The sequence below is a fragment of the Felis catus genome, chromosome D1 (assembly GCF_018350175.1).
Source record: "Felis catus isolate Fca126 chromosome D1, F.catus_Fca126_mat1.0, whole genome shotgun sequence".
NCBI lineage: Eukaryota > Metazoa > Chordata > Mammalia > Carnivora > Felidae > Felis > Felis catus.
Genome location: NC_058377.1, coordinates 114,335,498 through 114,357,379, shown reverse-complemented (window position 1 = coordinate 114,357,379; position 21,882 = coordinate 114,335,498). Strand labels below are relative to the sequence as shown.

Here is a 21,882-nt window from a genome sequence, read left to right as displayed (position 1 = left end):
GGGGAGGACCAGGGGCGCTGGGGCGCCGGGGCGCACAGGCCGGCCGCCGAGAAGGCCGTGCTGACTGTGCGCCGATCGGGCGGGCGGGCGGGGGGGGGGGGGTGGCGGCGGAAGGAGGTCGTCCCGAGCCGGGAGCCGTAGGCCCGGCCCGTGGCTCTGGCCGGCGGCCGCGAACAATGGGCGCCCGGGCACCGGGTCCCGCCGCGGAGCCCGTAGGCCGCGCCGCTGCGGTCGGCCGGGCGCGGCCCAAGGACACGCGGCGCGGACGGGGGCGCACGGGCCGGGCCGGGCCGGGCCAGCGCCCCTCGGCTCCGGCTGCAGGTGCGCGGCCCCGGCCGCATTGTGCGCCGGAGCGACCGGGCCCATTGTGCCGCGGGAGGAGGGGGCCGAGCGGGCGCCCATCTGCCGTCTGCCGCGGCCGCGCTAATAGGCGTGCTGCCCGAGCAGCTGCGCCCCGAGCCGCGCGCCCCCGGCCGCGACCCCCAACTCCCGGCGGCAGGCAGGGAGGCGGCCCTACGGCGTCCTGCGGGCCCACCGGGCCACCTTGGCCAGGCTGGGACCTTCCTCCACGGTGGGACTGGGAGAGTACCGAGGCGGCCGTGAGGGCTGGACAGCGCCTTTCTCGCTCCTCCTAGCCTCTGTTCCGAATGTCTGCGACACTGCGCTCTCCCATGGGAGGGAGAGGGAGGCTGGTGCTGGACCCTCTGCCAGATCCCAGGCCATGGATCCCCAAACCCCAGTCTGTGGGAGGAGGGGGCTTCTTGGCCGGTCCTGGCTGGCTTTCTGGTGATCAGGCTAGGTCCTAGCCCAGCGGCCATGGTCTCATCCAGCTGGCCAGGCGTTCACAGAGTCGCTTTGTGGGAGGCTGGGCTCAGCCATTTTCTTTCTTCTCCCAGGATGGGCCTCTCCTGGCAGCCCAGAGGTCCGATTGGCACTGATTGCTTCTCCCTGTCTCTGGGAAGTTCCTGGGACCCAGGGCCGGTAGGGGAGAGGAGGAAGGGAAGACGAGGGTGCAGCAGTGCTGATCCCACTCGGCTGGTGCACGGCGGCGGGGGTGGAGGGGGGGCAGGAGGGAGCTGCTCCCGCCAGGGAGGCTGCATGCAGGCCCTTCCCAAGCCCCTCTGGGCGGCACGGAGGAGGAGCCAAGAGGTGGTGTTAGGGAGGAAAGTGGGCCAGGCCCTGGGCTCTCCCAGGAGGGCAGTGGTTGTGATGTAACTAAGGCCGAGCGTGTATGAAGGGACCCGGGGGGGGGGGGGGGGGGAGGGAAGCTGCCCCCCCCCCACTGTGGGTAGACAGCCGCTGTGCCAACCGCTGTGGCCCCGAGGGATCCCCGGCAGTAGGGCAGCGCTGTTGGGAGTGGGGGTGGTGTGGCCCGGGTTCAAGGTGGGAGACAGCCGGTGTCCCTCTGAGTTCAAAATAGGCATGTTTCCTGCAAGGAACCATTGGAGTTGGTGAAATCCTCAGTGGGGGAGGGGCCTGGGGCAGCACAACGTGGGAGCAGTGAAATAATCTAATTATCGCACCGGTAAAATGTGATTATAAGGAAACATCATCGTGTGAGTGGTGACAGCGGTGAATTCTACGTGTGCCGCGCTCGCCGGTCGCGCTCGCCGGTCGCCACGGGTGGGGGCCGGTCTCCGTACTCCTCACCGAGTTACAGTGTTGTACAGTTCATTACGGGACGTTTCCACCGTAATTAACAGTAACGAATACAAAAGGATAAGCCGCGCGCGTGTGTCAACACCGCGTTGCCATGTGATGTTTAGGAAACAGCTGCAAGTGGGACACAAAGCAGCGGGCCTTCTCCTCGGGTCCCTCTCCCCTCTGAGGGGAGTGGGCTCTCCCTGTGGCTGAGGCCCCCTCCCCAGGGATCTGTTGATCCTGCGTTCCTTGTGGCTTCGTCCAGGGCCCTGGGAGTGCCTGCTTCCCGGGAGGCTGTCTCCCTGTCCCTTTTGCGGAAGGGTTGTCTGGACTTCGGTGGACGTGGGGCCCCGGGGGTGTGGGTGCACTGGGCCTGGCCACTCGGTTTGCTGGCTGGTCTTGGGCATCAAGTGCCAAGGGAGTTGCAGTTTCCCAGGCCTGTCCTTTTGCCCGGGAGATAAACGTCTGACCTTATCCGGGGTAGGCTTGCTGCCAGGAGACCTCAGTGGAAGACTGTGTGACCGAAGCTTCCGAGCGCTGCCTCCGTCCCCGGACTGCCTGTGCCCGGGTCCTCCCCGCTCCTCACGTGCGCTCTGCCTGGGGCCCTGGAAAGGGAGGGAGTCACCCAGGCGGCGGCGAGCTTCGTGCTGCCCACCCGTTGGGGGTACCCCGGCCGGCAGCCCCGAGCCAGGGGACCTGCTGCTCCGCCTCCAGATGCGGGAGTCGGGGGGACACTGCCGGCTGCCGAGCGCAGGTGTGGGCAGACTGCCCCTCTGCCTGGCTGGACGCCCCTCTGGTGGCTGGTGGGATCCCGCTTGTCCCTTCTGTAGCATCTTTTCGGTGGTTCTGTCTCGCTTGTGTGCTCTTGGCTCAGCAAGCGGGTTCTGTCACTTGTGTGGGCGTTAGGCCTCTGCCTCCGGGCAGCACGGGTGTGACTGAGAGGTCATCTCCCTTCTGCCAGGGCATCTCCCCTACATGGCTGTCCTCGGTGTCCTGGGGTCGCCTGTGGAGGCCGCCCTGGGGAGGCGTCGTGTTCTCCGGTGGACGGGTGGGTCTTCGGCACCTACCCACCCTCCGGTGGGGGGCAGCTGTCCCTGTGCGGGCCGGAGTCCGCTGCCGAGGCTGTGTCTGACTCAGCCCTGATCCAGGAAAGGCTTCTTCAGCTGGGGAGCGGGGGGCACCTCCAGAGGGTCCAGGTGGGGCCCGAGCAGGTCCGGGGGGGGGTGTGTGTATTGTGTAAGCCATGTGGTCCCCTGGCCTTCACCCTTCCAGCCCCACCAGGAAATGGAGCAGGGCAGGGCTGCCCAAACTAGAGCACAGCAGGTGTCGATGGGGTCCAGCTCCCATAAGCCAGGAGGACCCTGTGGGAGGAGGAGGAAGGTGGTGGGCTCTCAGAGCTGGGCCCACAGTAGGATGTGGAGCCTGCCCTCAGGGACCCTTTGGTAGGTGGGAGCTGAGGACAAGGTGGCAGGGGCGGGGCTTTCAGATGATGGCCAGGGCAGCTCACGAGAGAAGACTCGGGTGAGGCGGCTGCCCACAGCTCACCTGGCTGGGCTTGAAGGCTGGAGCGTGGGCCAGGGGGAAGGATCTAGACTGCCACGCTGAGGGCACTGGGGTGTCCCCTTCAGGGTCTCCAGGGACCTTTAGGAGAATTCGTGTGGGGTGCTGGTCAGGCAGGCTGAGGAGAAGTCCTGGGGTGGGGGAAGCCAGTGAAGGTGAGACGGAGGGAGGGAGGGAGAGACACAGGTGAGCTGGGAGAAGAGACAGGTGGAGAGAGTCTGATAGACCTGGGGGTGACCATGGCCCAGGGCAGAGAGCAGATGGGGGAGCAGAGCCAGAGGCAGGAGTCAGGGAAGGTGCCTTCGACCTGAAGGGCACAGTTGATTTTGGAAAGCTGCGTAGAAGAAGGCAGCTTGAGAGCCAGAGAGGCTGCAGGTCATGGGCCCTGCACAGGGGGCTGGGGGGTGGGGCATTGGCTGGAGTGGGCCCTGGGGTGCTTTAGGGGGCTGAGGCCGGGAGAAGGGGCGTGGCCACGGCCACAAAGGTGGACAGGGCAGAGAGTGCGGTCAGCCTCCGCTGGCCATGTGTGGACCACCTGTTGTGTCTGAAGGTCTCCCCCTGCCCCCGTGAGCCTCCGCCCTCTGTGCAGCAGGCACGGTGCAGTCCGTCTGTCCGTAAGTGAGGAAGCCGGCTCAGAACTCAGTGCTTTGGCCAAGGGGAGCAGTTCCAGTCTGCTCAAGGCACAGGCTCGGTTTAAAAGTTCAGAGTAGCAGGACCCTGTTCTCAGATGGTCACGGACAGAGCTTGTGGGGAGCCCCCCCCCCCCACGCCTGTCTCCCCTGGCCCCTCGGGAGCTGTCGGAGAGGCCTGTGCAGTGTCGGTCGGTGTCCTGCCCATGACTGAGTGGGACAGATAGCACTCCAGCCCACCTTCCACAGTGCAGGCTCTCTGCCAGGAAGCCCGCCGCCTGGACCGAAGGGCTGTCCCTGGGTGGGCTGTTCCTGTCGAGGGAGGGCAGCTCGGCATGGAGGTTTCTGGGGTGGACGAGTCCTGGGGTGGGCAGAGGCCATGTGCCCAGGGTGCAGAGATGTCTCTAGGACCGTCTGGGAATGGGGTGCCCCCAGCTGCAGGTGCAGAGGCTGGCTCTCACTTCCTCTAAGATGCTTGGACAGCATTGCCCACAGCCCCAAGGAGGGGCTCTGTTTCTAACGGATCCTCACAGAAGGCTGTAGGGGTGACAGCTGCCCAGGACTGGGTTTGGGCATCAGAAGCCATGGGGTGAGGGGCTCCGGGTCCTGCCCCATTCCCAGCCTGCCTGAAGGTGGCCAGGGCCATCCGGATCCTCTCTGGTTGCTGACAGGCTTGACCACGCTTGGTGAAGCATGCGTGTTGGACGGGGCCTGCAGGGCTGGCTGGCTGTGCCCCCCCCCGCCCCCACCGCCCCGCGGCCCCTCCCCGACTCACCTCCTCAAGGACTATGTGGGGCCAGCAAGTGGGTTGCTGCAGGAAGCCAGCACTGGCCTGGGCCCCGCCCAGGGGCACGTTTCTCTGGCTGTTTCCTGTCCTGGTTTACCCAGGTGTTGTGGGATGACCTCAGGGCCTGAATGTGCACCGTCCGTATCCTCTGCCTGAGCATAAGCCCTGCTCCGTGCTTGGCACCTTCAGTGTCTCTGGAGCAGACGGGTCCTTCCGGCGTCAGAGGCTGGACGCTGTGGGTGGCGCCTTGGCTATGCTGCCTGTCTGCGGACACCACGGAGCGTCTGTGACTGGTGTTGACACGACGCAGTCAGGGCACCTTCGTGGTTACCTGGTGCTCTGGCTTGGAGAACACCTGTGCCTTCAAAGCCACTGGACTCAGAGCGGGTTTCTGGGGGGACCTTGGGAGGGTAAGGCTGCTTTGAGATCAGTGCCCCAGCCAGGTGGCAATGCCAGGGGTGGGGGGAGGAGCCATCTGACCGCTGTGGCCACCCTGCCTTTGCCCACTGGGGTGTGGGTGTGCCTGGGGCTCCCTGGACCCCAGAGCTCCCTCCTGCCCGTGCCCACCTCCGGTGGACGGTGTCCTTGTGGCCGAGGAGTACTTGCGCTTTCTGGAGGCCTGTCGCCACACAGTGAGTGCGGGGGCCACACGCGTCTCAGAGAGGAGCTTGCTGCCTGCCCGTGGCCCCACATGCTCCCCACGTTGGCTGGTCCCTCCAGCCGTGCAGGGTGGGGCCCACCGGCCTTCGTGGACACCTTGGAACTTAACGGGGTGGTCCTGTGCTGGAGGCACAGAGCAGGGGCAGCATGGACTCTGGCGCTTAGTAGCTGGTGGCTTTTGAGCCCCAGCCCCCACCCCCCAGAGCAGGGTTTCCTGCGGCTTTTGTGAAGCTCATGCTGGGAATGATATCAGATGGGGGGGGGGGCACATCTGTTGTGGGCAGTGTCTGGTGGCAGGACAGCGGGTCCACATCTGTCAGGTTCCTCTGGACTCTGCAGGAAGTGGGGAGAGCTGGTGTCTCCTACAGCCGCTCTCTATTGGAGCCCTTCTGGGTGCCTGGCCAGGTCAGCCCCGGGCCTGAGATGGGCCTCCACGAGCCTGGCCCGGAGCCCCGGGTCCTGGCCGAGGACGGCCGAGCTGCCCGCGCCCTGCCTGAGGCCTTGTCCCAGCCGTGCCGGCTGGCCGAGCAGGACTGCCGCGGGCACTGGACAGGATGGAGGCTGGGCTGGGACAGAGGCTGCAGGGACAAAGCGGGGATTGTGTCGGGCCCCACCCTGAGAGGTGGCCCCGGCCTTGCTCTGCAGTCTCTGAGGGGCCAGTGTTCTGGAGCTGGGCAGCAGCGCCCCCCCTCAGCCCCCAGAGCAGTGCTCCCAGAGGCCCCAGGGCTTAAGGGAGCAGAGCTTTTCTTCCAGGGTGGTTTCCTTGCTGGAACCTGGGCTGACAGGGCCTCTGGGTGGACTCTGAGAGTCACAAAGATAAGGAGCACCACATGATATCCGGGGGGGGGTCATTTTGTGAGGACAGAGCCACTTCCCCAGGTTGTCGCCACATCCTCACACACAGGCCTCCTACAGGCTCACCCCGCGAGCCTGGCCGAGGGGGACAGAAGGCTCCCCGGGCCTTATGGTTCTGGACTGGGCACTAGTGGAGGGACTGGGGGTCCCTGGGAGCGGGGGCTCATGGCCTGCCACTGGTAATGGAGGCACCCGGGGGCACCCACACCATAGCCACCCACTGTGGGCTTAGGCGGGGCCCGAGGGTGGGCCCTGGAGGGCAGGACTGGCCTCCCTGGCCCCAGGGCAGAGGTGGGAGGGCAGCCTAAACAGGGCCTGTGTGGCCTGAGTGACGCAGCAGGAGCCGGGGACACGTCAGGCTGCGGCTCCACATCACTGCCGTGGGCAGTTTGCGGGGGCGGCGGGAGGCCGCCTGGCCGGGAATGTGGCATCTGTGAGGCGTGGTTTGGCCCGAGTGCCCCTGGGTGACTGACTCCCGTGGCCAACTTCAGCCTGAACTGCAGGCCGGGAGGCCAGAGTGGAGGTGATGTGGGGAGCCACTGCCTGGGCTGGCCCGGCCGGGTTGGGAGCTCACCTGAGTCCTGGCTGGCTGTTTCCCTGGGTAGGGGGCCTCCCCCAGGGGCCAAGCCGAGATGAGAAAGGCGATAGACGGAGGTGGCCACTGGGTGAAGCAGGGCTGTGGTGGGAGGCAGCTCCAAGGCAGGGTACTTAACTCACCTGGTTCTGTCTGAGACGTGGGTCCAACGGCAGACCGGGCTCACGTGTCCAGCTTCCTGGGCAGTGACACCGGCCTCAGGCTCTCAGCCAGGGCCCAGCTGGGCAGGGGCAGTTGGGAGCCCAGGTCTGCGGAGGCTGGCGGAGCCCCCTTCCTGGGTGGGCAGCTGCAGGCTCTGTTAAACACTCCTTTCAGACCCTCCCCCAACCCCGCCCGCCTGTTCGAGAGCCTGGGTGTAGCCCCAGGGGACTCACGGAGCTGGCCTCCTCCTGGGCACGGGGAGCACGAGGGGGCGAGTCCCCGATGCCGGTGGGGAGGAGCACCCTGGAACTTTCCAGCCCCTTTGTTCTTCAGGGTGTGCGGCTTGGTGTGTGTGAGGAGCTCAGGTCCCTTGGGATCGTTCAGGTGTGTGGGGTTGGCGCGACCCCGAGGCCTCTCTCTCACCCATCCCTCCTGTGCCCACCCCTGGCACGGGGCGCTCGGGGTCCTGGAAGGAGCGGCCGGGTGTGGGATGCTGTGACCGTCCGGGGTCTCGGGGTCATGCCCATGCACAGGGCCCCCACCCTCTGTTCCGTGAACGGCCCAGACTGTTGATACCTGTGTGACTGCTTGGACGGTCTCACACCTCCATGGTTGTGTCTTCGCTCTCGTGTGTGATGCAGGATGTGCGGGACCGAACCCGCAGGGGACCGGTGTGTCCTGCTCGGGCCGTGTGCTGGACATGCTGCCGGAGGGGGGCCGTGGGGAGAAAGGAGGGCAGATGCACTGTGGGGACAGTGGGTGGGGGCTATCGCAAGGCCCGGCTGGGCAGCCGTGCTGGGCTGCAGGGCCGGGTCAGGGGGGGGGGTGGTGGGCAGGGAGTACAGTCGGGGCCGCAGAGTGGCGGCTGCCCCAGCCGCAGGCTCCGAGCCGGTAAGGGGCTTATCCTGCCCTTCCCTCTGCCGCACGGTGCCACGGTGCCCTGGGACGTGGCCCTGCTCCTGGGGTGTCTACCGCAGAGCCCAGCCCACCCTCGGCAGCATGAGGCCAGTTTCGCTCCCTCCCCCACACCCGGCGTTAATGGGAGGTGAGTCCTAGAGCAGCTTCAGTATTTCGGTGTGTGTCTGACAGACCCTGAAAGAGCACAGTACCAGGTCACCCTGCGAAGGTAGCTGGAGTCCCCAAACCGGCAGAAATTCAGTCAGATGCTAGGTTTTTCACTTGAAGTGGCTGTTTCCCGGAGGCCCAGTGTCCACCCCCAGCCAGGCCTCTGCCCTCGCTGCCTGGAGGCCGGGACTTCGGGGGTCCGTGTCCCTAACACCCTGGCGATGCACATGCGGGTGGGGCCCCTCACTCGCAACCCCCGCCCCCTTTGTGGTAGCGGTGTGGCCTCTGTTCTTTAGTCCACAGTCCTCTATGCTTGGTGCCGGTTGCGGGGCACGGCAGGGCAGGGGCTCAGCCCTTCCTGGGGCCCCAGACCTGCTGGGTCCGGACGCATCACTGCCCGTTGTGCACACGGAGGTCCAGGCCCAGCGGGGAGCACGTGTCATGCAGGGTCATGCTCCTCCCTGGGTCCCTCCTCCCGTGCCCCCTGCTGCTGTAGGAGCGTCGATGAGAGAGGCGCCCTCCCAGTGTGGGCTGCCTGGTCCTCCTGGGCGCGGGGACCCTGTCCTCGGGTGCTTTGGGCTCCCTGGAAGGGCAGACGGACAGCAGTGTGTGCAGCGACCGGAGCTCAGCCGGGGTTGGCCACGGCCCTGCCCACCCTGGGCCCGTGTTCCCGCCCTGCCAGCCCACCTGGCCTGTGGTTTCAACATGTGGCTTCACTGGAGCAGCTGAGCCCCCCCGCCCTTGTGGTGTCCGTGTTTTTGGGTTTTCTGCCTAGTGTTAGGGTGCTGGTTGAGGGAGTCGTGCCCACTCCTTGCCCTGCAGTCAGGGCTCATGTTGTATGTGCAAATGTATTTCTCGACTGTCGGTGCATTTTGTGGTGGGCCATCTGACCAGGGCTGTGGTGGCCTGGAGGGGTCTCCCTTAAGCCCCTCAACTGTGTGCATGGCCTGGGCTGCCAGGAGCCCCTGTGGCCAGGGGCCAGCTCCCTGTGAGCCTTGTCCCTGGAGCAGGGCCATCAGGGCTGGAATGGGAGTGGGGTGGGGGCAGGCAGGCAGTGTTCCTGGGAGCACCCCTCATTGGTCCTTGCCAGCAGCCTGTGGTGCCCCCACCCGGTCCCCCCTTCCTGGGTCTCCAGGGGGAGCAGTCACAAACTCTGGGTCGTGCCCCCATCTCTGCTGCGCCATCCTTGCGGGGAGGGGGCTGTGGGGACAAGGCTGGGGCAGCTTGCTGGCCACGCTCTGACTCTGGGGCCTTCAGACTGGGAGAAGACCGCCCTGTGCCCAGTCCTGGGTGTGGGGGTGCGAGGGGCCAGTCCCTCTCCCTGGAAAGGCCTGCCCGCGGCTGGGGAGCTGTCCAGCAGGGCCGTGCTGAAGTCGGCAGCTTCCGTTCCCTGTGAGGGAGGCCGCAGCTGGCAGCGTGTCCTCAAATCTCTGCTGCCGTGGGAAGGTCCAGGTGTCTGGCAGGCTCCTGTGCCTGTTGCCTGGCTGTGGGACCGGTTCTGTGCTAACAAGGGGCAGGAGGTGGGAGCTGCCTGGGTGCTAAATGTACTTAGTGGTGGCAAGCCTTCTGTCGTGCTCCCAGGGGAGACCCCGGCCCCCAGGCTCTCCCTCCTCTTGCAGGAGGAGCCACTGGCCCAGTCTCCTGGGGGCAAGGAGAGAGCCAGGCCTCACAGAGGCTGTGGGCATGAGGGGACCTTCTCCGGCTCTGGGGTAGATTTGAGGTGACTTCCCAGAGCAGCCCCCCCACCCCCCTCTGATATTTACCTTGTATCTCTGGGACAGGAACCTTCCGTCTGGTTCCCTTGGAGATGTGTGTGGGTGCTGTGAGGGCACAGGACAACCTGGGAGTTCTCGGCCGGTCCCCTGGCCCAATGCCCTAGAGGCTGTGGGTGCCCTGCACCGTCAGGGCTTCTTGAAGGGGAGGTCTGGTCCCCACCGTCCAGTTTTTGCCCTGCCTTGCTGCCAGCTCCCCTTGTTTCGGGGGTCGTGACCTGGGGGTGGATGAAGTGTGAAAGTGCCTACAGAACACTGGGCCATGGGTAGACGGCCTTGAGGTGTCTGAGGGGGCTGGGTTCTGGGTCACAGGTGTGGCTGCTCGAGCCCCTCACCTGGGGGGACAGAGATGTGGGGGTGTGAAGGCACCGGGTGTCACCCTCCCACAGCCCCCTCCTTGGGCCCGGGCATTACTGGGAACTGGGTAGAATTCAGGAAGCCAGGCTCTCAGCCCCAAACCCGCATCCTGGGCTTGCTGGGGAGGGAGGGGGTGTGTGTCTGAGAACGAGGCAGAGGAGGGAGTGTGTCCTGTTGTTGGAGGGCTGTGGGCTTGGCGGATAGTGAAGGGTTGATGCTGGCTTATCTCTAAAGAGGCAGAGGGCTTGTCACAGATTGGAGGTTTGCTGATTCTAAACCCCAAATCCCAAGGGATTTATAACTAATCATAAAGTGGCACAGATAGAACATCCTCCAGCAGACGCCACGGAGCCACGGGGAGGGGGGGACATGTGTACACGTGGGCTGTGTTGTCCTAGGCGGCAGAACAGACATATGGAGGGCTCGGCAGGGGCTACAGGGGAGCCCCCAGGTGACGCCCAGCGGCCCAGGGTTTCAGAGTGGGTCCCATCAGATTCCTTCTAGCTTTGCTGCTGACCAGGGGCAGGGGTGGGGGGCATGCATGCCGTTGTCCCCAGAGGGCTGTTGCCCTGTGAGGTGGGGACAGGCCCACATCCAGGCCTCCACCTCTCGGGTCCCTCTGCCTGCGGGCGGCTCAGACCCACGGTCCACAGCTCGGGGTCAGCTGGCCGCGGGCTAAATACCACACCACCCCCTCCACAGTGCACCGCCCTGGTGTCTGCAGCCGTGGGACCTGGAGCTCAGCGGGGTCAGTGGGGGGCCAGTCACGGTTGTCCCTACATCCAGAGACCTGGAAAGGTGGCCACTCCCTACCCCAGGCCATGTCCTCCTCTGTCCATGGGTCAGTATGAGGAAGAATCACTTCCTGGTCAGGTTGGTGCTGCAGATGCCCCTGTGGGGGGGCCCAGATGACCCGCGGGGGGTGTTGGAGCGAAGGGCACATCCAGGTGAGGGCTGGGGCACCACCTGAGCTGGCTGGCCAGCCCTGTGGTTCTCACTCACTGCTCCTTCTGTCCAGGGATCTGCAGCATCCTGAGTCACCCCAGCTGGGCGGCCTCTAGGTGACAGTGCCACCACACCCCAGGTGACTCGAGCAGGGTCCTGTCCTGCCCATCTGTCTCTGCGGCAGGACTTTAAGGTGTAACAGTAGGTCTCTCTACTGAGGGACAGTCTTCTCCTTAGCCTCTGTGTGGCTGGTCTCTCTCTGTGAGGGCCCCTGGGGGAGCCAGGCCCCCTGTGAGGGGCTGGCAGCTGCGGGCACGCTCCCCAGGCCCTGGCTGGGGGGCTCACCAGTGCAGTGAGTCCCGTGTACAGGGAGGGCTGCAGGCCGGTGCCCTCCCCACGGAGGTGCTTCTCTGGACGCTAGGTGCCTCTACCCTGGGGCCTGCCAACTCCCAGAAATGGCACGGGCAAGCAGAGGGAGGCTGTCAGCTCTGAGCAGGCACAGGACAGGTGTTGCCTGGGTGGTGCCCTGTGCCTCTCCTCCTCTGCCTGCTCTGGAGCCCTGGGCAGGAGGGGGCTGGGCCTGTCAGCGGGTCAGCAGAGACAGAGGCTGGGAACCCCACGCTGGCAGGATCACGTCGGGTTCTCTGGCGTGTACGGCCTCTGGATGGGTGGCCTGCACTTGGGTGCAGGCCTTCGTTTTTTTAATGTTTATTTATTTATTTTTTAACATTTTTTAAAATGTTTATTTAGTTTTGAGAGAGACCGCACGAGTGGGGGAGGAGCAGAGAGAGAGGGAGACACAGAATCAGAAGCAGGCTCCAGGCTCCGAGCTGTCAGCTCAAACCCGTGAGCTGTGAGATCATGACCTGAGCCCAAGTCGGACACTTAACCCGCTGAGCCACCCAGGTGCCCCAAGGCCTTCATAAACCAGGCCCGTGTACAGCGGGCCTGAGCTGAGACTAACCTGCAGGTTTCCCAGGGCAGAGGACATGTGTGTGTAGTGAGCACCTGGCCTGCCCCAGTCCCTGGGCAGTGGGTGCTGGTGGGGGTGGGGAGGCTCGTGGGACAGGGCAGTGGTCTGGGGGCACCGAGCAGGGGCCCTTGGGGCAGGGAGTGGTGGGCACATCAAGGACCGCAGAGACCTTGTGCCCCTTCTCGCCGTCTGGGGGGCAGATGCCACCACCCGAGTGCCAGCCCCAGCAGGGAAGAGGTCGCAGGGGTACACGTCCCCCTCACCCCGGGCTCCGAGACCGTGGACAGCTGTGGGCAGGGGGCCCTCCCGGAAGTGGTCCTCAGCCCCGTGAGGGTGTTTGGCAGGATGAGGGTGACACGTGTGACAGGCGGGTCTTTGACTGTGTCCTCTCTCTCTGTCCTTTGGAGCAAGCTGCCTGCTAAGCACATTCTATGATTACCCCTAGCGGGAGATTACACCCTCCCGCGTCCTTCCGGGGACGGGGGTGGGCGGGCTCTCCTGGCTCCCAACCTCCGCTGCGCGGGGGCGGCAAAGGGCCACAGGGCTGCTCTCCTACTTCCTGCCGGTGTTGCAGGTGGGCCTTGCGGCCAGCGGTCCGTCTGTCTCGGGAGCACATCCCCCTGAGGGACCCAAGCACGTCTGGATTTGCCCCCAGGGAGGTCGCACTCCTGGCAGAGGGGCTTGGGAGTACCCCCATACCTCTGTGCTTCACCCAAGCCTGGTCCCAGGCTCCAGGGTCCGCCTTGGCCAGGCGGGGAATGGCCACCCCCCCCAGCCTTGGCACTTTGGCATCTGTGTCATGTGGGGCACCAGCCACGGTCCCTGGGCCCAGCCACCCTGCCCCAGCATCCGCCTCCGCCCCCAGCCCCTCTGGGTCAGGTGCTCCCCACAGTCGGGGTCTCTGTGCCTTGGTATGGAGAAGCAAAGTGAGGCCCAGGGCCCGCCCACAGCTAGCACCCAGCAGGTTCTGGACAGTGGGCTCCAGGTAGTGCCACCCTGTCCTGCCCAGGACCCCCAAGCCAGGGCTGCTCTCCCAGGGCTCTAGGAAGAGGGCATGACTCAATGTGCCCCCACCCCATAAGCAGGGAGGGGACACAAGCTCGCTGGCCCCTGGGAGGGTGGGACTCGAGACTGCTGTAGTGATTGGGGAATCCAAATCAGATAGTTGTTTTTTCATTTTATTTTTTTTAAGGTTTATTCATTTTTCAGAGACAGACAGAAACAAAGCGTGATGCTCTCCCGGGCAAAGAGAGAGGGAGACACAGAATCCGAAGCAGGCTCCAGGCTCTGAGCTGTCAGCACAGAGCCCGACACGGGGCTTGAACCCATTAACTATGAGATCATGACCTGAGCTGAAGTCGGATGCTTAAATGCTTAACCGACTGAGCCACCCAGGCACCCCCAGGTAGTTTTTTAAGTGTAGATCAGGTCTTTTTTTCAATGCTAAACCCCAAATTGACAGTGCAGAGTGGCCCCCGTGGTCTCTGCTCCCCTGCAGAGTCTCTGTTTCTTGTGACATTCCCACAGAAACCCTACTTGGGGGACAGGAGGCCTCGCTGTGCCACAGGGGTACACCCGCCCTCATGTTCCTCTTCCAGCCTGCTGGGCCTCCAGGGCCACCCCGGGTAGCCACCCCAGGGCTTCTGGCAAAGGGGCCGCCAGGGGTGCCTGGTGACCACAGGTGGGTGGGCTGTGACTTCATCTGCTTGACCACGGGCTGGCCAGCAGATGCAGGGGGCCTCACCTGCCTGTGGCTTCACTGTGTCCTATGTCAGGGGTTGGGGACAGCCAGGGTGCTCGTGGGAGCTGGGAAGCAGTCAGGGGTGGAGGGTGGCTGACCTCCGGTGTCTGGTCACCTGCAGCTCCCACTTTACAGGGCAGGGACTGTGGGAAGGCCAGGAAGCTTCTAGAAAGTATTTCCGCCCCTGCCTTAGCTTGTGAGTGCCCCTGGGCCTGGCTCTGTGCCCGAGGGTCCCCCACACCTTGCAGGTGTGTGCAAGGACAGGTGTGTGCACATAGTGACAGGTGTGCCCAGTGACAGATGTATATACACAGTGACAGATGTGTGTGCAGGGGCAGGTGTGCGCAGGTGTGCACGCGGGGGCAGGTGTGTGTGTGTGCAGCGGCAGGTGTGTGCGGTGACAGATGTGACGTGTGCGTGGGGGCAGGTATGCACATGGGGGCAGGTGTGTGTGCCTAGTGACAGGTGTGTGTGTATGGTGACAGGTGTGCACACGGGGGCAGGTGTGTGCTCAGTGACAGGCGTGTGCAGGGGCAGGTGTGTGCTCAGGGGCAGGCGTGTGCGCAGTGACAGGTGTGTGTGTGCAGTGGCCGGTGATCCCACTGCTGTCCCTGGGCCTGGCGGGAGGGGGGTGGCAGGTGTGGAGAAGGGAGGGAGGCGCACCTGTGCTTTGCTGGGCAGGTAGACTGAGGTATGTGTCTGCTGCTGGGACCTGCTCGCTGCCCACCTCTCCTGGCGGCCCCTCCTCTAACCCCTGCACGAAACTCAGTCACTGACTCGGGTGCTCTGCCAGCTGCCCCTGCACTGCCCCACCCCACCCCCACAGCCCCACACCTCCCTGGGGGACTGGGCAGTGTGGGCCATCAGCAGTGCTGCCTCTGCAGCCTCTGTGACCCCAGCCCCTGCAGCCTCGCCTTCTTGCGCACAGGGTTCCTTGTGTGCTAGACCCTCCCCCTTCCCTTCGCGGCAGCCCCCAAGCCCTCGTCTTCTGCCGCCTGCTCCCCGCAAGCGTCAGACCCTTCCTCGGGCCCCCAGCCCCACCACCTTCCTGCCTCCAGCCTGTGGGCACTGGCAGGTGACCCTGTCATGAGCCTTCAGTCCTGAGGCTCCTGAAACTAGAACACCAGCTTATAAAAACCACAATTTACCAGACTGAATTTCTGAATAGTTATGGGGTTTAATCAAAATATTTCACTGGGCTGATTTTACAGCATTGAATTGAAAACCAGTTGGTAAAAATCTAACGTGGTCGTCTGCCACCGTTGGAACCGGAGACGTGGTTGGTCCTCGCTCGCCTGCCCCTCTGAAGGCATGTTCCTCCGGATTTCCCAGTACGGAGTGGGCGGAGGTTGGGGCGGAAAGGGGCACGCGGGGGCCGGGCCAGCTGCTTGCCGTCACTGCACCCAGTGTACCCCCGGAACTGATGGTTTCACCGCATTCTGCCCCCAAGACACGGCCGCGGTGTCCCCTTGGGTGTCCTGCCCCGTGCCTGCGTGCGGCTGGCCCGGCCCTTCCTGCCCACGGGGCCATGGCCAGAGGGGTGTTGGGGCCCAGCTGTGTCGGAGGTGGTGGGCACCTTCCCCTTCCCCCCTGCCTCTCCCCCAGGCAGAGGGACCCCCTGTCGTTCTCAGGTCAGTCCATCGGGTCTCCTAGCGCGTGGGCCTGGTGCTCATAGGATGCAGAACTGAGCACACAGTAGGTGGATGCCCCTTGGGGATGCTGGCTGGGTGGGTGGGCTGCCCAGGCCGAGGGAGACCCTGCTGCGCCTGGAGGAGCCTGGCCTGGAGGCAGGGACGGTGATGCCCCGCTCTGGACGGCGGCCAGGGGAGCGCAGCGGGGGGAGGAGCGCCTGCCCTCCTGTCTGGCTCCAGGGCGAGTGGCCATCTGGGGGCTCCTGGTCCTGGGGGAGTTGTCCTGGGGGTGGGGAGGAGAGGGAGGGGTGTCCCATTGCATCACACACGCCACCCCCCACCCTGTCAGTCCGCCGCCTCTGGTCGCCATGGCAACCACCCAGCGCCCAGCCTGTGACTCTGGAGGAGAGGGGAATCCGCTCCCTCCTCCAGCCAGCCCTGCCCCCTGCGGGCTGGGTCCTTCAGCTCAGGGAGGAGGCTGCAGCCTCCTGGGGACGTGGGCAGCCCCGGCCTCCTCTGGCCTCCCGCTCCATGGAGCTCACGGTGCCTTGCCAGGGAGTCCCCTGGCTCCCTCCCCGCCCCACGCGCGGACTCCACAGTCCTGGGAGGAGGGGTGGGCTCTCCCCGGCCCACCTCCACCTGGCTCCTCCTACAGCCCGGAGCGAGCCCCTGCTTGGGGTGGGATGGAGTAGGGTGTCCCAGACACGAATGCTCGCTGGGTCCCAGGGCAGTGGTGTCCTCGGAAGGAACTGGGGCAGGTGCGGCATCACGGGGGCCTTCACGCCACAGCCCCAGGCTCAAGGGGACTCGAGATGGCCTGCCCTGCCCTTGCCTCCTGGACTCACCAGGGAGGTGGCCAGGGAATGGGGGCCTCTGGGCAGGAAAGTCAGGCCACACTGGGGAGGCTGGCATCCTCCGGCTCCTGCGGTCCCCCCAACTCTGCCTTGAGCCCCTGGGCCTCGCCACAGAAGGGGCCCTGGCAGCGTCTGCCTCACAGGGCGTGGGACCCGCGCACCAGGGTAGTGGCGCCGTGCTGGGACCCGGCGCCCAGTGGCGCCTGCTGCCGTGTGTGTTCTTGTCACTGCACCCGCCCCTGACCTCCAGGCATCCTCAGCCAGACGCGGACAGTAGGGCCGGCGCTTGCTTTATTCTCGAGGCCTCCTTGGCCCACCTGCAGGTGATTTGAGGCGGCATGTGGTGGCGGAGCTGCCGCTGTGTCTCCACGGGTTGGTCCCCTGCCACGCAGTAGCCAGGACCGTGCTGTCTACCCATGCCTCAGGGCGGGGCCCGGGTGGGTGGCCGGGAGCACTGCGGGGGTGGTGGGTCAGGGACCAGACAGGCCTCCAGCCATTCCCTGACGCAGGAGGGGTCCGACCCCGTGGGCGGGGGTGGGGGGGCTAGGTTGGGGATCTGGCCTTTTGTGCGGGAGGCAGATGTTCCCGGAGCTGAGGCCAGGCCCACTGCTGGGGGCAGGGAGGCCCCGAGGCCAGTGTGGGCTGCGGCCCCTGGAGCCCGCCCAGCTCAAGGAGCAGGGAAAGCAGGGGGTTGGGGGAGAGCGCTTAGTGCGCCTGCCTTTTCTGCTCTCGTTGCCATGGCAACAGATGGCGGTTTGGCAGCAGAGAGGAGGGGGAGGGCTTTGTACGAGGCTGCTCAGGGTTTGGAGACCAGCTGGGGTCCTTCGGGGGTGGGGTGGGAGCTCTGGCCACCAGGCTGAGCAGGCTCCCCGGCCCCGGCCCCCAGGGGCAAAGTGCAAAGCCACTCGGGGCTTCCTTTCCCGGGAGCTCCAGCCTCACACCTGCTCACAGTGGCGCCCTCTCGCCCCCTCCCCTCCCTCTTTCTTCCTCTCCTGGGCCAGAGCCCCCACCCGGACACCCCCACGAGCCTGGGTCAGCGGGCAGCGTCGGGGGCACTGCAGCTGAACAGCAGGCACGGCCCTGCACTGGCTTCCGACCACAGGGGCGCCTGCCACCCCAGGATGGTCGTGTCCCAGTGAGGCCTGGGGACACACCCTGTCCCCTCTCTGCTCCTCTGTAGCTGGTGGGAGGGCCCAGGCTGTCCAGGGTGATCACCTGGGCGCATGGAGCCCGCGCCCCCTCCTCAAAGCCAGTGTGGCTCCCGCTGCAGAGATAATTTCCACCCTGCAGGCTCAGCCCCGACTGCCGGGTTATCTCCCTGCGTGGGTGTGAGTCCGTGTGTGCACGTGTGTATGTGAGTGTGTGAGAGCGCCCCCCGGGGGAAGGGCTCTGCGTGTTCACCGGCCCCAGGTGAGGCCCAGCTGTGAGGTTCCCAGGTGGGGGAATGCGTGCACCTGACAGGAGTCCTTGGCCCGCCACCACCCACGCCCTGGCAGAGGAGGCCGCGGGCCACCGGCCAAGGCTTGGGGACCTCTGACCAGGCCACCTCGGGTGGGCTCTCCCACCAGGTCTGGCCCCTGAGGCCCTGCTGTTGCCCGTCTCCCATGTGCTCCCCTCCCAGACCAGCAACACGGCCGGGCAGGGGCTGCCTGGCCCCAGCCCCAGAGGCAGCTCCAGGCACTCAAGGCTCACCCCGGGGGCCTCTCCTCCGGCCCCCCCACGACTGCTGCTCTTGGGCTGGTGTTAGGCCTTGTGCGCTGTCTGCCCTGCAGGCCTGTTGGGAAGGACCCGGTGCCACGGGGCCGGTGCCTCTGTGGCATCTTGGGGACCTCGGGGCTCAGACATAAGCCAGGGTCGGAGGGAGGGGGGCAGCCCAGGGCCTATCCCGAGTTGCTCTGCTGTCAGCACTCTGGGGGCATCTGCCCCATCACCAAGGCCCTGGCAATGCCCTCCCTGCAGCCTTCAGCCCGATGCCTCCCAAAGGCTTCCCTGGGACCCCCGAGGGCTGACCCATTCGTTCACCTGGGTCTGTGCCTCGGCCCCACCACCGTCTCTCATCAGCCCGGGAGACCCCTCCTCTGCCCCACCTTCTATCTCCCTGCAGCCCCTGTCAGCGGCTACTGGGGAGGACCTGGCCCCGGGCCCAGTGCTGCCCAAAGATGCTTTTCCGGGACTGGATCTCCCCGTCAGGGGCCTCGAGCTGGGGCTCAGGGAGATTGACCGCTGTGGGAGGCGCGGGGCCTGGTGAGGTCCCTGTGCGGCAGAAGGTCCCCAGAGGGCCTGGGCTGCGGGCTGCCTTCTTGATCTTTCGTTAGGAAAGGTGCGTGGTGACGGAAGCACGTCAAACTTGCACCGTTAGTGTGCGTGCGTGCGTGTACACGTCTTCCTGTGAGGGCGGGGCCTCCAGGCCCCGCCCCTGCCCGGCACTAACCAGAGGGGGAGGGGTGGGCTTGGCCCCGCACCCCGCGGGGCCCCGCCCCTGCAGCTGCCCTCCCCTTTGGGGCGATGAGGGCCGGTCCTCCACCTCCGGTCTCTAGTCTCTGCAACCGGCTTCTCGAACTCTGGGCACGTGGCCTCAGAGCAGACAGCTGACCTATCCCCCCGGGTGGGGAGTTCACCAGGGAAGCCGTGGCTATGGTGGGAACTCCCCTCTCCTCTGCCCTGTGCCACTGGGGGAGGTCTCTGCCTGCTCCCAAGGCTGGGGGACTGGGATGGGAGTGTGCCCCTGCCACCCCGCCCCACGGGCCTCTGGAGGAGGTGGGGAGCAGCCAGGCCCTGGGGTGGGGGCCGCTTCCTGTCCCTTTTCCTAGGGGTCCTTTTCAGAGTTGGGGCGGCACCTGCCATGCTCCCACCCTTGGAGAAGTTGTAGGCAAAGGGCGGGCTGGCTGTCGCACCTGCTGGTGGAGAAAAATGAATTTCATGGCTGGTTTGGTAAAGTGCTTGCTTTTTTTCTGGTAGGACTTCGATCGACTGTTTTCGATCTAAGAAAACTATTCCTGGAAGGCGGGGAGGGGCAGGCCAGAGCCAGCAGAAGTTTGGGGTGAGGCCACCGAGTAGGGAGACATGGGGGCAGCCGGGCTGGGGCCAGGGGTATGTGGGGCCATGATGCTGAGGCTGTCTTCTCGCCAGCCACACCCCCCCCTCGGGGTCCCCTGCTCCCCGACAGAGCCCCCTAACTCAGGAGGGGAGTAGACATGAAGCATCTGGGCCTGTGGAACTGGGGCTCTTCCCACACTGTCCTGCCATTGCTGTCCCCTGACCCCTCTAATCCAAGAGCTGTGAGGGCCAGGAGAAGGGGTCCTGACCTCAGCCCTGCAGTCAGCGGGACCCGCTACCACCCCCCACCCCCACTTTGCCAGCCCCTCATGCCATCTTCAGGGACACTGAAGATGGTGGTTGAGGGGCGGGTGAACTTGCAGTGGCCGTGACCCCCCTCCCCCACGCCGGGACAGTGCAGGAATGCTGTGCTGGATGTGCTGACTGCTGACCCTGACCTTGGCTGCATGCAGCGAGATGGATGTGGCCCCTGGGTGGGCTCCAAGACCAAGGCCAAGGGCAGCCACGGCCAGCACTGCAGGGCTTGGGACTGGGGCCACCCCTGGGGCCGAGGCTCGTCCACAGCTCCTGGCACGTGAGTGGGGCTGCCCGCAACAGCTGTGTCTGGATGCCTGTGGGTCCGCGTGGTGAACCTGCCCCAAACCGTGGGACCCGCTTGGACAATGGCCCCCCCAGGACAGGTTCTTGCATCTCACCCTGATGCCCAGATGGCTGTTTCTTAGCTGCCCTTCTTTATACAACGAATCTTTGGCAATTGTCATGGGCTAATCAGTGATGACTGCTGTTTCTTGATCTGTGCTTTAGTTCTAAGACGATCATCAAATAACTTCGTTTAAAAAGAATTTTCTTTCATTTTCAAGGATAGTAAAGTAAAATATTTTGTGTAGGAACTAAGATTTGCACTTGCCAAAAAAAGTCGCCCCCCGGAGGTCACCCAGTGTGATTTGAACAGAAGCTCCCGGGGTCGGGTGCAGTGGCCTCACCCTGCTGGCCCTCGGGTTCACGCTCTGTCCCGTGCAGTGGGCTTGCTCCGACGAGAGGGTGGGGCCCGCCAGCTTCCAGAGGGACTCTGTGGCTGTCCTCCTGCTGCACCGAGGCCACCATCCTGAGAAGGCAGCCGTGGGAGCCCCGGAGCAGCTGGCCTGGGGCCCCCAGCGCTCTCAGTACTTCTGTGCTTAGTTTGTACAAGTTTGTGCAACTCAAGAGTTTTGAAGTCCAGCGGGGACCCAAAACAAGATGGATAGAGTTCATTACTGGCTCCTGTGGCAACCCCGGGCCTCCTCTGGCACGTGGGGTGCTTCCCAGTGGCCGGGGCAGTGTGGCCCCGGGGGAGGGGGCAGCTGGGAAGCGAGGCTGCAAGTGGGGGAGTGGGGCACCTGGTTGGCCGGCTGCTTCCTGGCTGGGCTGGCCAGCCCAGAGCTGTGTCTCGGTGTAGACGGGGTGGCTGCCTGCGCAGAGTGCCGGGAAGGCTTTCTGGCAGGATGTCCGGGAGGCGAGCCAGCTGCCCCGAGGGGTTGCTGCTGGTCTCTCGAGCCCTGTAGACCCTGCGAGGCGGGTTTTGTCTTTATTTTGTACCAAGGTGGCGCACATATAGCAGACCACATGTGGACCGGAACGGGGTTCTGCAGCCCCTCCCTGAGATGTGATGGGACGGCCGAACTTGAGTAATTCTCAGCCTAGTATGTTAGCGTGATGTGACAGTGAAGTGGCGGGAAGGACACCCAGAGTCCGTGCGATACGAGCCCACACGTCTACCCATCTTGTCCTGGTCCGCAGGCTGCACTCTGAGTGGTCTGGGTGTGGGGGGCTCAGCACGCGCAGCACCCTGGTGGGGAGCTTGCACCTGAGTCTCGACTGGCACTTAAGGCAGTGCCCAGTGGCCCCTGCACCTCCCTGTCGCTGGTGCTAGACAGCACAGCTCTTCTCGAGTACTCCTGCACTCAGTTTGTAAATACCACACTAATCTGGCTCCATCAAGATGGGGTGGCATCTCTTCTCTTCCGTCCCATCCTCCTGAAAGATACCTTCACCTTCCCCCACCCCGCCGCCCGGCAAAATAGCATTTCTGTGTGTGTGTCAGCCACACCATGTTTTCTGGGGTTTGACTGTTGGTTGACCTTCAAAATGAAGTCATAAAGAGGGTTTCCATAATTGTCAGTGTGGAAGTTCTGTTTGGTGCTGGGCTTGGTGGTGTGCCCAGATTATCTGCCCTTGCCAGGCTGGAGTTCTGTAACCCACTAGAAGGAAGCTGTGTGTGTGAGCCTGGTGGTTCTGCTCTGGGACCTGGTTGCTATGGATTTGGGAAAATCAGAGGCTTCAAAGTCCTTTGACGGATTGTCTTTTCTGACATCCCGTGAATGTTTACATTTGTGATGCATTCCTTTTGCATCACCACAACTTTCTTGGGAGTCCTTTGATTTTTCTGGAGTTTCCAGTTGCCTTTTTTTTCCCCATTGCACTATTTGTCATAAACTTGTGTGCGTGTGTGTGTGTGTGTGTGTGTGTGTGTGTGTGTGTGTGTGTAGAGGGAGAGAAAGAGAGGGAAAGGGAAAGGGGTGGAGGTGGGGAGGGAGACAGATTGATCATCCATTCTACCTAGTTTTCTTTTTTTCTTGGTAA

At 64.5% G+C, this 21,882-nt stretch overlaps 1 protein-coding gene and 1 long non-coding RNA gene across 16 annotated transcripts in view; one reads left to right on the top strand and one right to left on the bottom strand.

Moving 5' to 3' along the window:
- BRSK2 (BR serine/threonine kinase 2) overlaps positions 1 to 21,882 on the top strand; it is a 60,737-nt gene that overhangs the window by 517 nt on the left and 38,338 nt on the right. The window lies entirely within an intron of this gene.
- On the bottom strand, positions 14,875 to 18,672 carry LOC123380685. Its single transcript, XR_006586753.1, has 2 exons — positions 16,368 to 18,672; positions 14,875 to 15,635 (listed from the first exon to the last, which is right to left on the bottom strand). It is a non-coding gene; the product is annotated as an uncharacterized LOC123380685 (long non-coding RNA).